This window comes from Poromitra crassiceps (genome assembly GCF_964638095.1).
Source record: "Poromitra crassiceps genome assembly, chromosome: 22".
In the NCBI taxonomy this organism is placed as follows: Eukaryota; Metazoa; Chordata; class Actinopteri; order Beryciformes; family Melamphaidae; genus Poromitra; species Poromitra crassiceps.
In genome coordinates this window covers 23785906-23799703 of record NC_139647.1, presented here as the reverse complement: position 1 = coordinate 23799703, position 13798 = coordinate 23785906, and the positions used below count along the sequence as shown (strand labels likewise).

The 13798-nt window shown below is 45.6% G+C and overlaps 1 pseudogene across 1 annotated transcript; it reads left to right on the top strand.

Moving 5' to 3' along the window:
• The first annotated feature begins 7612 nt into the window (after positions 1 to 7612).
• Positions 7613 to 12266, top strand: LOC310796437 (zinc finger CCCH domain-containing protein 6-like; annotated as a pseudogene). Its single transcript has 5 exons — positions 7613 to 7708; positions 8809 to 9040; positions 9123 to 9524; positions 9640 to 9828; positions 10732 to 12266. The product of its transcript is annotated as a zinc finger CCCH domain-containing protein 6-like (transcript).
• The last annotated feature ends 1532 nt before the right edge of the window (positions 12267 to 13798 follow it).

The following is a 13798-nucleotide window of genomic DNA, read 5'->3' as shown; positions in this document are numbered from 1 at the left end:
GTTTTGATCAGACTCTAGTTTAGGTAACATCACCGCGTCAAGCTAACGGCAACAAAGACGTTGTTAGGCGCATTGCCATCCGGTGTTAATTCTGGGTCCGGGGTTTACGCCCCCATGACAAAAAGCGGGGTGGAAGGTGCCCAGACTACTGGAACAATGGTGCCAGGACAACCACCTCTCTCTGAACGTCTCCAAGACCAAGGAGATCATTGTAGACTACAGGAGGGGGGGGGGGGGGCACACACCCCCCAATCACCATCAACGGCACAGTGGTGGAAAGGGTGGACAGCTTCAAGTACCTGGGAGTCAACATCCACCAGGACCTGACTTGGGCCGGCCACACCGCCACTGTTGTCAAAAAGGCCCAACAGCGAATACATGGACTCAGGCGCCTGAAGAAATGTGGGCTAAGGCCAGAAATCCTTACGGACTTCTACAGAGGCACCATTGAAAGCCTGCTGACTGGCTGATTCACCACCTGGTACGGGAACTGTACCACCATGGACCGCAGGGCGCTACGGAGAGTGAGACGCGCGGCCCAGCGCGTAACAGGATGTGAGTTGCCAGATCTGCATGAACTGTATAAACAGCGGTGCCTCAGGAGGTCCCTGAAGATCATCAAAGACACAAACCATCCCCACAACAGCCTGTTCTCCCTGCTACCCTCAGGGAGGAGATACAGGGTTCCAAAAGCACGCACAAATCGCTTGAGGAACAGTTTCTTCCCGCAGGCCACGAGACTCCTTAACATACACAAATAGTGTAGTAGCCGTACTGTACCGTACTGTAGCTGCTACCACTACGTATGTCTAATGTTTAACTGTATGTTTAATAAGGAATATGCTATTTGCACCCGTATGTCAAATACGCCAAATTTAAAACGCTGAGTTTAATTGTATGTTTAATAAGGAATATGCTATTTGCACCTATATGTCAAATACGCCGAATTTAAAATGTTTAAGCACGGCTAAAGTATGCACAGGACATGTGCACCTATGTGCAGTGAATATGCCACTGTCTCTGACTTGTCTTATCACTATACTGCCTTATTGCTTGTTGTGTCTCTTGTTGTTTTTGCACTCATATGCCCTGTTATATTTGTACTATGTTGTAAACGGAGTCCACAGCACAATAATTTCACACGTGATACTTGTACCATGGAGTGACAATAAAAATCTTGAATCTTGAATCTTGAATCTTGAATCTTGAATCTTGAATCTTGAAGCCAATTCATGTTTGTGTGTCTTTCCTGGAGACTCTGTATGTCACATGTCGTGTGCATGTCAAGGAGCCAGGCAGCCCACGTGACCCCCTGGCCTGGTGAGGAAGATGAGCTTGAGGAGGAGGAAGGACTCTGAGCAGGCAGAGCAGGTGCTGAAGGACATGAGTGACATCACACAGGGGGAAGAAGTACTTGGAGGTAAGCACAGCAGGAACCAGAATGCTGCTGGTTCCACTCTCAGACCAGCTAGGATCATTTAGATGGGGAAAGTGAATGAAGTGTGACCCCCCCATCCCCCCCCCCATCAACAACAACCATCAAGGAACCGAACCCAACTGCTTCAGTGGAGCTGCTCTGTGTTTAACAATACAAGAGCAGCTAATACCTCAGGTCGGGTGTGCTTTTGGTCAACCAGCAGCAGGGTTATACATTCAAACTTAAAAACAAATTGTAGTGATTGTTGATATCTTGGTTCAGGGTTTTCTACCTTTCTTTAGACAACATTTCTGTCCCAGATAAAGACCATTTCTTTCCCACTTCTCCCTACAGGTTCCAAGGTGTGAGTGACAGTGTGGCAAATAGAGAAGTGTGTTCCCATGCAGGTGGAGGAAGCTATCCAGGGCAGGTGTGATGAGGCTGACTGCTACATCATCCTCAAGGTAACACATTAGATCTACTGCCACTTAGGCCATGTTCAGACTAGGAGGCCAAATCTGATTTGTGAACTTTAGTGACCAATTAATGACTTTATCCAGATTGGTTTTATGAGTCTGGACGCTCCAAGTCTGATTTGTGTCACTTGTCCCAAACCACATATGGAGGTAGTTTCCAATCGGCTTTCGACTGATGTGACTTCAGTGTGGACGCGCAGATCCACCAAATCTGATTCGAACGTCACTCGCAACTCGTCATCAAATGCTTCTGCGCGGGAAAACCACGTCACCAACGTACGTATTTACTGATGCCCACGTCGTTACCATAGCAACCCATGCAGATAGGCTGTTTAGGTCTGGACACACAGATCCGACTTGAGAATCAGATTTGTGGCAGTGTGGACACACTCCCAAATCAGATTTAGGAAACCAATCAAGATAATGATGATTAATGACTTCATCAGCAAATCGGATTTGCCTGTAATAATGTGAACATGGCCTTAGATCAGGGGCACTCAATTAAAATTCAAAGAGGTCCAGTTAGAGAAAATTTCCTCAAGCAAAGGTCCGGAACATTGTAACGTAGCTTGCGCTATGATTCAGTGCCATTGAACTCAATGATTGAAGTAGCCTAATGGTACAATGTCTGTATGTAGTCAACAACTGACTGTTAAATCAAAATAAACATCAACAATGTTTATTTACAGTTTTCATATTTAACTGGATTAATTATACATACCGTAACTAGCCTACTATAATAAATAAATTCTCTTTTCTCATTTCAAGTAAAATAATGCATTTAAAAATAACATACAACAGAGTGCTTTGGAAAAATGTGCATCTTAAAATGAAGTGCTTAAATTTAAGAGAAATAAGTTTCCCCTTTTCTTCACTCCATTTCACATTTAACACTCTCAGCCAACAAACAACCTTTTCTCTTGAGAGAAGTGAGCTCCCTATATCTGTCTGTCTGTCTGTCTGTCTGTCTGTCTGTCTGTCGATCAACCTCGCATGCCGTTGCGTTGGGCAGTGAGTGTGCCCTGGTGTGTGTATGTGTGTTTGCTCATGTGTGGCGCTTCCATAGACCGGTCAGGATCGCACCGCACTTCACACGAGACATACTGGTTTTGATCTGCCCGTAAGAACAATGAATGGACATATGTATTTAAATGTTTTTTCTGCCGCTAAGATTGGGTTTGATTTGAGAAAAGAAGTGCACTAACTGTTGAGGAGGTTTTCAGTGGTATATACTATACAATACATGTAACCGTCTGAAAATGACACTTTTGTCAATGTCCAGTGTGTGGTGCACAAGACCAGTGGTTCCCAACTTTTTTTGTCTCACTCATGCATGTTGACGATACTATTATATCTATATATATACTATTATACTGTCCCTATGTTTCTCCCTACCTGAGTGTGAGCAACTCCATTTCCCCTCAGGGATCCATCAAGTTGTTGTTGTGATTGTGAAGCCTGAGGGAAAGAGCTTCTCATGCTTCCTCCAGACTCGTGGTCTTCTACTGGTTCAGTGTTGCTACTGAACATCTGCTTCAAAGACTGTCGCCTGTTCAAGTTCAAATATGTTGCTCTCCTCTCAGTGGCAGGGACTTGAAGCAGCAGCCACTTTCATCATTTTTTCGATGTCGTTTTTTAAGTTTTGTTCTATGGTCTCTCCCGATTCTAAATATAGCTGAACCGTTTGGTTTGACCAAGTAAAACTATTTTTTATAAGCATTTTACGAAATGTCTATGGGAAAATAAATGCCGGATAAAAATCTCTGGTACAGTGCCGAAGCAGGAAGTAGGCGGTCACTTTGCCTCTCTATTGCCACGGGCAGCCTAATGGCTCTGTCTCCAAGAGGAACAAAGAGGTCAGCCCGTGCTGCTATGATCGAAGGCACAGGATTAGAAACTAAAGAAGATGACTAGAGATGAGCAGCTTATGAAATTGTACAGTGCAAAGACAGTCAACCATACTCTGTACATAAGCTTCAGTGGCAGGTTTGAATGGCACAGCGTATGTGCAGGGCTTATTTCAAAACAAAGTTCACTGATGATGATAGATGATGGAAAAACGTATTGCACGCAATATTTAAGATGTCCACTAGTCTACCAGGATCCGTGGCCGCTTTTGGCAATATTGTGTGTGCTAATTGCGCTGCACATTTCTGTGTGATTGACCCTTGTGTCTCCAACAGACAGGCCCTGTGCATTACAAGATGAGGAGGATTACAGCAACAGTGGGTTCATCTGCAGGCCTGCCATCTGCCAGCGCCACGGGAATTAAACCTGCAACCACAGCCATGACAACAATCACACAGAGGCAACCTGACAGGTGATCTTTTGCAGTCAATGTATATTGTGATGAAATATCCTCATAATCATCATTTCATGCCCTGCACATTCGTTTTGACATCTGAAAGGCCTCCCTTTATATGTAGGGAATTTGACTGTTGGCAAAAGTCAGTAAATCATTCACTGCTGCTATTCATAAAAATACATTTTTGGCTTTCATATCTATGTATTGTTTTGCTTCCCATAATGACTGTGTGCCGACTTTGCAGAAAGCACAATCGGTGCACCGAGCAGCCATTGAGGTCATGCTATATACATTTGACTAATACCACTCAGATTATAAAGTAGATTTCATTTCACTAGAATAAATGCGCACTGTCAAAAGTTTACTAATGTGTTTATATCCTCTTGCATGCAACGTGTTGTTAGCGTTTTACAGCATCAGACAATTGTCATACGTGTGCGGTGTTTTAGAAATGTATTCAAATGTAAGAAAATATACTGTTTCTTAGGTTTCATAAGCCTGACTAATGCAGTGCATGTTAAATGTTGGTTTTATATTCTACAGATCTAATGGGCCAAATTGTCAGCATACATAAGATGGTTTACCAAGGTGTTACCAATCATACAACCAGTCCTACAGTGTCTTAGCTGGTCAGATAGATCATCCATGTACAGATTAAAAAGACCTGGAGAGAGTAACTTACACAGTAAAACTTACACAAATTATTAATCAAAGTATAGTCTTTATGCATCTTAAAAGATGTTGTGAAGGGATCTTTTAAGTTAAATAGTATTTGAATTATATTAATATGACGCAAGTTTATTCACCTTGCACAGAAAATACTTTTTACTTTTATACTTGAGTACATTTCAGAGCCTGTACTTTTTTACTTTTACTTGAGTAATTAAGTTGAATCAGTACTTCTACTTTTACCAGAGTCTTTTTCACACAATTAACTGTAGGCTACTTGTACTTAAAGGAACACTCCGCCCATTTTCAACCAGCTTTGTATCATTAGAATAGTCAGTAGTATATCAGAAAACTGTAAACGGTTTTGAAGTCTATCATTTAATTTGACAGTTATTGAGTGTTAACACGTTCAGTGCCAGCGACGCCATATGGCGTCATTAGAAATTTACCGTACAGTGCCAGCGACGCCAAATGGCGTCATAACTCCAAATTGTTTTTTTGACGGGGGGGTGTCGATCTAAGCTTCTTACGTCGCCTCTAACAATATTGTAGCTATTGGAGGTCGATAACCTATTTTACAAACCCATTAGGTGGCGACAGCACTCTCCTGATCAGAGAAAAAGGAGCCAAACACACAGAAATAGTCACTGGGCAAAATGAGGAAATCGCATCGCATCCGTCCGTATGCATCGACGTGCCTCCATAAACGAGCACAACGCCAGCTGTGCCCCCAGCAGCAGCATCCGCTGTCACAACTGAGCACTTCCATGTACGCTGCAACAGCACATTCACATAATCAGCATTATTATTCCGAACTGGAAGCATGCCAGCCCGTGACAAACACACGCGGAACCAAAAAGCTGAATGTCGCGCACCATTCACTGTGTGTGCGCAGCAAACTCAGCAGAGACTGAGAGCCACCAGACACATAAGACACACCCAGGAGGCGTGTGCAGTTGAGGGGGGGGGGGGGGGGGGGGAGCACGGAGAGCAGCAGAGCAGCATACACTTCACCCAGACAGACCCAGACATCAGAAAATTCGCTTCAGAGTCAGAGATGTGCTTGAAATGTTTAATTTCACAAAAGGCTCATTATCTCAGCTCGTAGAAAAAAAGGTATGTTTTTCGTTCAATCGAGCTATCTTCTCCGGCTCATAACTAAAGAACGGAAAATGGGATCAATAAACTTTTTTTTGCAGGTGATAGAAGAGAGTCTCATCGTTATTTGTGCGTGTTCAGTGTTTACATAGTAATTATTAAAAAAATTATATGACTGTTTTAAAATGCATTGCGGCCTATGTGGCACAGCAAGCAACCTTTTGCCCAAGGGCCGTGGCACTGAAAGTGTTAAAGTGTGGACCAGTGACATCACTGGTCCACACTAACTCAAATTAATAACTCATTAACTCTCAATAACTGTCAAACTATTCATCATTCATCTAGTTTGACAGTTATTGAGAGTTGATTTGAGTTAATGAGTTATTAATTTGAGTTAGTGTGGACCAGTGATGTCACTGGTCCACACTTTAACACTCAATAACTGTCAAATTAAATGACAGACTTCAAAACCGTTTACAGTTTTCTGATATACTACTGATGTTCTAATGATACAAAGCTGGTTGAAAATGGGCAGAGTGTTCCTTTAAGTAAAGTAAGTGTGTACTTTTGCCATCTCTGTCCACCCTACTGAAGTGTCCTTGAGCAAGGTATTGAGTCCCTACCAGCTCCAGGGCCGTGTTGGTTCGCCGTAGCAGATTATTATTAGCATATTATTTATTTATATTATTAGATATTATTAGCACTGATCCGTGTTGCTGACACTGCATTGATCTCCCTGTGGTGGGGAGCAAATTAAAATAATTTCCATATGAGGGCCTGTGCGGATGGCGAACAGGAGAAGAGGCAGAGGCAGGCTTCAAGTTCACCACAAAATGTTTATTGTGGAGAAACTGGCAATTTCCATTTTGAGTTGCAACAAAAATACAAAAAGGGCAAAAAAATACTAAATTGGGTTGAAAGCAAAAGACAATGACTCAGAACAAAACGAGAATGAAGACACCAGAACTTACACTGGAACCCTTAGTCTAAGCTAAACCCATCCAAAACGTTGGGGCCCAGCTATCAGGCCAGAAGTCCTGTCCATTCCTGGATAATGGAAAAAGTGAACTCTCTCACATGGGTGCTTAGCTGTTAAATAGCCCAAGCCCCTCCTACAAACACAGGACCGCCAATCAGTGTCAATAGATTGTGCTTGACCACATTAGCCTGATTTCATTTACACCTGGCGTTAACATGCGTTTTGGGTGATCAGATTGCAATCTGATGGCAATTTGATCACCCAAAATGGGTGTCCTCTCAATCCGCATACACTTGCTGTATCCAGATTGAGAGGACACATTGCATTTACACTTGTGTTCAATGTGTACACACAATGCGTCCCTGACCACTTCCGGAGGTGGTTTGGCCGCTCAGATTGCAATCCTTCTTCAATGTGTCTTTGGGGGGGCGTTCACACCTGTCCTTTCAAGTGGTCAAGCACAATCTGATTGCAATCTGTTCACAGAAAACGCATGTTAATGCCAGGTGTAAATAGGTCTATTTTTTGTGTTTTATGTTGTGTAATACAAAGGTGAAATTACACTGAATTTGATCACTTCCGCCAAAAAATTTTCTTCAGTTGGCCAGAGGGGGAGGGGCAGAGGGAGTGGCCCAGGCCGAGGGGCCGGGCGAGGCAGAGGACGCGGGATGCTCGACAAGAACAAGAACCTGAGGGGCAACAAGAGCTGGGGCGGCCGTGGGCGAGGCCGAGGAGGAGACCAGGGCATGGAGGACATCACAGCAGTAAGAACCACTCCTGTCTCTCCATATACAGTCCAACATGTTATGGACAGTGAGCTACTGTGTCCATTTTAGTTGCTGACTTAAGCACAATGTAATATGATTTTCACTGCTGCAGACTGTTTAGTCTGAGACTACTAATCCATCAGTTACACTGCATGAAATCCCTGCTATGCGGGCCAGCATATGACCAATTAGAGCACAATATGCAGACACTATTCGGCACTATTCACCACTATTCCAGTCCCAAATAAACCCAAATAGAGCCCCTTTCAGATCCCCCCCCGGGCCATTCATGAGGTGTGAAAATGACAGAGGAGGACACTTAACACCTTTGATGGGGGCATCAAAGGCTCACCTCAGTCACACTATTGGAGAGTCTCTGGCTATAGGAAGGTAATGATTGGATGACAACTACAAACAGCTGAAACTGAATCAACAGACTGGTTGGTACAATTCTATAGGTCAGCGCTGATTGGCTCAGGTCCTAACCCCACGTGGGTGGATAGCAGCACTGATTGGCTCAGGTCCTAACCCCACGTGGGTGGATAGCAGCACTGATTGGCTCAGGTCCTAACCCCAGGTAAACCCCCCGCCCCCCTGCCGGCCGGCCGCCGCCCCACAATGCTGTTTTTATTAATAATAATGAATGAATTTCATAATAATAAATTGTGTCTAAATACACATTGTACACTGCAATGAGATCAATGTATTGGGAGAGGGGAAAAAATACATAAATCAAGGAATATGGAGGAAAAGCTTTAATATAAACCACAGCACACTGCAAAAAGAAATTGTAAAAGCATGCACAATCTCAAAATATGAAATAACAAAAACACGCCTTCCTCAACATCAAATCCACACAGCAAAAAAAAACAACAACAAAGAGTTTTCCAGGACACATTTTCACAAACCTTTAAAGCCTAGATTCCTACGTAGTGTTTTTTTAGCCTAGGTAAACCCAACCCCCACGTGACCTGCTCTCTCAGTTCTCAGTCACTAGCACCTAGTAATGGATTTGGATCTTTAACAAATCTATGCCGAGAAACCCTTGGCTCTAAGATCAACAGTTGTCATTATTCTACTTTCTGACACCTTTTCAGATCATTAACACCGAGGAGGAGAATGCCCATGAGGATGAGTTGGAGCTGGAGGACCTGAGGAAGCAGGGCATCGCCCCGCTTCCAAAGCCTCCTCCTGGGGTGGGTTTGCTGCCCACCCCGGGACAACAGCAGCCCCTCGGGACGCAGCCTCTGGCCAAGCGGGGAAGAAGATCCCCTCTCTGTTTGAAATCAATGTTCAACCTACTGTAGATCTGGCGCAAAAAATTCTGCGGTAACTCAATTTGTCATCAAACTTTAATCAGAGTCTTCAAGAATGTTTGGAGCTTCATCTCTACATTCTGTATTTTTTCCAGTGGAATCCCTCTTCTCTCCTGGAGAGAGTCAGGGGGAGGAGGACACACAGAGTGGAGCTGTGGTGCCTTCAGGCACCAGTGCCCCGCCTGTTCCTCCGCCTGGGTCACCTGGTCCTATGGGTCCCCCTACAGGGCTGCCGCCCATGCCACAGAGTCCCCCGGGACAGCACCCACCACCTCATGGATTTCCAATGCATCCCCCGCCCCCGCTTGGACAACCACCCCCGTTCCATGGGAACCGACCCAATATCAACCCTCAGATGAGTCTGCAGAGGCATCCATTCCCACCTATGCCACCAGATCTGCAGATGCTACAGAGCCTCTTCCCCTTTCCATCTTTAGGCCAGAACCCAGTAGAGTTCTTCACTAATTTCCTCCGGAACCAGGCCATGAGTCAAGGAGGTTAGTATCACATTAATATGGCGTAGAAGTTAAAATCACCAATATCCATTCGTCTAATTCCTAGGAATATTTTTGTGTCATTTGTACCTCTCCATGTCTGTTCATATGAATGTAGTAGACCCCAGTATGGCCTTCATACAGAACCTCCAGCAGCAGATGGGTGCTGAGTCTCAGGTGCAGTCTTTACCAGCAGCAGTACAGAAAGCCCTCTTCTTACACCTGGCCCAGCAGCAAACACAGCCACCGCCGCAGGGGACTGAGCCGCAGAGGGTGGAGGGCCAGGATGATAACAGTGCAAACAGAGGTGAGTGACCACGTGTGACAGACAGACGATACCAAAAACGATGCAAAAGTGCTCTGATACAGTGGTGTAGTGGTCCCTGGAGAAGTGGGTATAGTAGACTGTAATTTACCATTGTGCAATTGTGATGTCATCAGTGATGCGAAATTGTGACATCATCAGTGATGGGGAAGGCCGCGCAGCGGCCAAGCTGTGTATGCGAGCTGCAGGGCCAGCTCGGCGAGCTGCAGGGCGGGCGAGCCTAGGAGTCGAGCGCGCGAGATGCCTAGTATAGGATTTGAAATAGTTTTTAACTACTTAGTACTTTAAACTACTTTTGCTGGCCAGTCATTATTGATGTCTACAAAAACAACATGAGTGATTGAATTATAGGCTACAAATGTATCAATGGAAACAATTAGGCTACATAACCATTACTGAATTTAGTTAATTGATACAAACATTTCAAACAAACTCACTGAGTTAATTTGAACCTAAGTAGCTGCCAAAATAATGGAAGCATTCAAGTAATTGAGGGATGCATTATATAGAAAGCAGGCCAAACTGCCCCCCGCCCCCAATGTGTGACTGTTTCTCTCTTGACATACAGTAACAGGTTTTATTTTGAAAATCGACAGGATGTTTTATTTTATTATTCTCGTGAATTCCTGCCCAGCTCGATCTGCTCTGTGCTGCTTGACGCAACTCAAATAGGGAAGTGAAAATACACAGGGTGCATTATGTTTAGTGGAGCAGGGCGGAGAGCCGCTTCGGGGATGCGTCTGGTCACTGGTGGACACAGGCGTTCACTAGACAGGCTTCGACCAGCTCCGGCGGCCATAACGCAATGCTTCCTGGTGGAGTAAGTGCACTACACCACTGTTCTGATAGGACATTTACATAATGATTAACCTTTTATTTCTACAGATGAAACCACAAACTGGTACTCAAGCGATGAGGAGGATGGGAGCTGTGTTTCATCTATTCTTAAATCTCTGAAGAAGCAGAATGAGATGCACCAGGGACAGCAGTCCCAGCCCAAGCACCCGCAGCCCGCCCCTGCAGCTCCAGCGATGGGTGACCCTCGGCTACTGAAGGAGAGGGCCCCGCCCAGTGACCCGCGTGTGAAGACGAACCCGCGCCAGCGACCCCCAGGCACGAAAAAGGAGCCAGACGGAGCTGTGGACCGACGGCTCGCTAGGGACCCCAGGAAGGTGAGACCTGTGGAGCCAAGCTCCTATCGACAGCAAAACCAACCAGTTTCTCATAGGCCCCCTACTGGAGAGGAGGACGAGGAAGGAGAGAGGGAGATAAGGGACAGAGCTGCCCTCATCCCTCTAGATGCCAGCCCCGGGGCGGTGCTGTGAGACCCCCGTGGCCAGCTACAGCAGTTCAGCCACATCCGGGTGGACATCATACTCCAACGGCCAGCCTTTGCTCAGGCAGTGGTGTGGTCCGCCGAGGATCTCATGCCCTCCTTGGTGCCCAAACAGGACCACTCCATCAACTTGCCCCTCCCACCCCTAATCGCTGATGCTCAGATGAACCGCACAAGTCTTGCTAACCATTCCGTCGTGGTCGTCTCCACCCCTCCACCCATCCACCCCAGACTGGCCGCTGCCCGTCTGAAGGAAGGTGTGAGTCGAATGCCCTCCAGGACCCTGGAGTCTCGATCCTCCACAGAGAGACCTCTGGATCCACGCCAGCATAAGGCTCTGGATCACAGAATCAAACGCACGGCAAGTCCGGACTCCAAGCTGCCGACGCAGAAGGAGGCCTCCTCTGGGGGAGGAGTCGTTGACCCCAGGCTGCAAAGAGCCGGCGCCGGCTCCTCCCCTCATAACGCTCGAGTCAAGCCCGAACCCGAGAAGCTGCCTCCGTACGCTCCTCGCCTGGCTTCCTCTGGCGGAGGGCTGGACAGTCCCACGACAATACTGGGGGGCGTCAGTCTGTACGACCCGTGTAATCAGACTGAGCAGGCTCAGAAGGAGCAGACGGAGCCTCCTAAAAAGACAGGCATTCTGAAACACCCTGCTAAGAAAGACACTTCCCCTCCGTCGTCGCTCTCGCCAACGCGGCGAAGAGGCTCGCAGGAAGAGGCTAAAAGGGCAGACAGTGCCTCAGAGGGCTCCCCACATCAGCCTCCTCCACTCACCGCTACGCCCACAGCGCCCCCTGCCTCACCGGTCAAACCCCCCGCCGTGCATAACCTCCCCATCCAGGCACTGGCCGGGCTGATCCGACCCCAGTACACTGACCCTAGGCAGGCCAAACTAGGAGCACAGAGCTCTGCTGGCCTCCAGGAAGAGGCGGAGGACAAGAAGGAGCAGGAGGAGCAGGAAAAGGGCGAAGCGATGGAGGAGGAACCAAAACAGGAGGAAGCCGATGAGGAGGCAGATGACAGGACATTGAAGGACGTGTTCAAGACTTTCGATCCCACTGCCTCCCCGTTCTGTCAGTAAACACTTCAGTGTGGAGATATAGAAAGGTTTTATATGATGTGTATATTACTAAGACATGTCTATAAATCTTTATTTAGCTTTACACACATCTATTTATTTCTCTATATAAAACTGTACATAAAATGACCTTCGGTAGAATCACATGCTATCCAGCACATGACACATTTGTAACATTACATACAGTACTGCAGTTGGTTTGGCAGTATGGAGATGCTGGATATTATGCACAGACACAATGTATACTTTCTTTCAACATTGTGATATTAATGCGGAAATACGTGTTTTTGAAACTGTGCTAAGGCCTTGTTGTTACAAAATGTCTGTATGGTATGTACTAAATATTCAGAACATTTCAATGCTCAAATTAACTTGTGCAGTTTTCAGTATGGACTGACCCCGATGTTATTTACTAAACTCTGGGTTTAATTCCAATCACTCTGTAGAATAGATCATTCATTCATAATGACATGCAGATTCAGAAAGACTTACGAGTTCCCTTGACAATTTTGTATTTGAATATTTATTTGAAGACACTTTTTATATGACGGTCTTTTATGTTGATGCTCACTTTTATGAGAAGGGATTTCACAATGGGTTAAAAGGACGTTTTGAACATGAACATTTTCTACCACACACCCTGATATGAGTTTGTGATTTTCCACCTGTGACATGAACTGCCCAGAGAAACAAGAGAATCACTACAGCTGTGATGTATGCTTGGCAGAAGGGCAACCAGCTACATGTGCGAATGTTACTAAGGCCATGTTCACATTACAGGCAAATCTGATTTGCTGATAAAGTCATTAATCATTATCTTGATTGGTTTCCTAAATCTGATTTGGGAGTGTGTCCACACTGCCACAAATCTGATTCTCAAGTCGGATCTGTGTGTCCAGACCTAAACAGCCTATCTGCATGGGTTGCTATGGTAACGACGTGGGCGTCAGTAAATACGTACGTTGGTGACGTGGTTTTCCCGCGCAGAAGCATTTGATGACGAGTTGTGAGTGACGTTCAAATCAGATTTGGTGGATCTGCGCGTCCACACTGAAGTCACATCAGTCGAAAGCCGATTGGAAACTACCTCCATATGTGGTTTGGGACAAGTGACACAAATCAGACTTGGAGTGTCCAGACTCATAAAACCAATCTGGATAAAGTAATTAATCGGTCACTAAAGTTCACAAATCAGATTTGGCCTCCTAGTCTGAACATGGCCAGAGACTGTAGTGTTTTTATTAGGTTCTTGTCTGAAAAGCCTGCAGCACTGAGTACAAGATTGCTTTTTCCGTTTCACAATTTCCAAATAGCTTGTAAGCTAGTAAGTGTTTCACTGGCTATTAGAAGGTTCATTTTAAGATCCCTGCTTACAGTACCTGAGATGCTAGGCTATGTTCCCATTTTACATTTTGGCTGTTTGAGTTTTGTACGGTTTGTTGGGCCTCTTTGTTCTAAGCGGGCTCAATTCTTTGTTGAGGATGTCAAATTACTATAGTAGGCTTCGCTAACTGAAGTTGTAGTAATGGGTTGTT